This window comes from Capsicum annuum, unplaced genomic scaffold, assembly GCF_002878395.1.
Source record: "Capsicum annuum cultivar UCD-10X-F1 unplaced genomic scaffold, UCD10Xv1.1 ctg2255, whole genome shotgun sequence".
NCBI lineage: Eukaryota > Viridiplantae > Streptophyta > Magnoliopsida > Solanales > Solanaceae > Capsicum > Capsicum annuum.
Genome location: NW_025828607.1, coordinates 1 through 1,408, shown reverse-complemented (window position 1 = coordinate 1,408; position 1,408 = coordinate 1). Strand labels below are relative to the sequence as shown.

Genomic DNA, 1,408 nt, shown 5'->3' with positions numbered 1-1,408 from the left:
AAGTGCATTTAGTGGGTCGTTTTGGACCTAACATAAAAATACGTCATTGAGACTTTCGTCTCATTATTGTACTCCTCTCCATTATAGTGAATTCTCCTCTTCTACCCGTGATTTTTCCCATCGAGGATTTCCACGCAAATTTGTGTGCCTTCTTCTTGTTTTCTTTTGCTTTGTGGTATTGCTTATTCTGTCCGATGGTAACGCATACTATACATCACCTTTCCCATACCCCACTTATAAGTTACACTGAATATATTGTATTGATTTATTAAAAAGTAGCTTTTATTCACCAATCAAAAAGAAAAAATTTGTTCCTAAAAAAATATTTTAAGGACTTTCATTGTACCAAACATGCTACTCCATCTCAACTTTGGAGTTTCCAATTGTGTGCTTATCAATTGTGTGCTTATCTGTTTTCCTAGATTGAATTTTCCTTTTGAAGCTTTAATTAAAAAAATATGAAGCATTCTTAGGTTAATTTGATGATCAATATATACAGGCAAAAATGTAACTAAAATATAGGAAGTGAGGAAAAAATTAGTAAACAAGACATCACCATATGATGTTTATTTAACTTAATGCAAACATAGATACAGACATGCATCACATTAATTCCATTTTTCTATAATTTTGACTTAATTTTCTTAAAGCAAAGTCACTGAACGAGGCTAGTTTTTTTTTTACTTCATTTATTTATTTACAATTCTATCTCATTTAACACTTGATTCTCAACTATTAGCTACCATCTTCCTTCTAAGCTTTTGCTTCTTTTTGTCCTTTACCTGTATCACAATGGAAATATAAAACAGTAAAATGTATATTACCCAAAACCCAAATTTAAAAAAAAATAAAAAAATCCATCATGTTATTGAGGACACATGTAATTAATTAATGGTGTATTTGCTTGTCATTTTTCTGAAAAACTATTTTTCATGAGAAAGTCGTTTTTCATCAAAAAAGAAAAAAACGACTTCCGTCATTACTAACTGATAACACTTAAGATGTTACTCCCTTAGTCTATGGTCTTTACCTGTCCATGCATTATTTTCTTTGAAAAATGCTTTCCATCAGAAATACCACACTTAATTTATTAGTGGTCCAATTTCTCAAAAACATTTTTCAGAAAAAACACTTCCCATCGAAAAAAAACTTTGGAAAATTGAAAAACAAAAACTCCTAAAATTATTTCTCATGAAAAAGGACTTTTATCATATCAAAGACGTTAACACAAAGAAAAAAAAAAGGAAGAATACCTTTTTGCATCTCATTCACAACAATATCACCAGTTGGCATCTTTTCACTACATTAATTTGCTTGCTCAAATTCAGTTTCTGGAGTAGATGCATTATAAGCATTATTTTTACTAGTAGTTTTGTTTGGCATTGGAGGAAAAAGGTCTTTTATTGAT

General features: G+C 29.8%; 1 long non-coding RNA gene across 1 annotated transcript; it reads right to left on the bottom strand.

Moving 5' to 3' along the window:
* Positions 1-537: 537 nt before the first annotated feature.
* Positions 538-1,402, bottom strand: LOC124890696. The gene is made up of 2 exons (XR_007049270.1): positions 1,254-1,402; positions 538-782 (listed from the first exon to the last, which is right to left on the bottom strand). It is a non-coding gene; the product is annotated as an uncharacterized LOC124890696 (long non-coding RNA).
* Between the last annotated feature and the right edge of the window lie 6 nt (positions 1,403-1,408).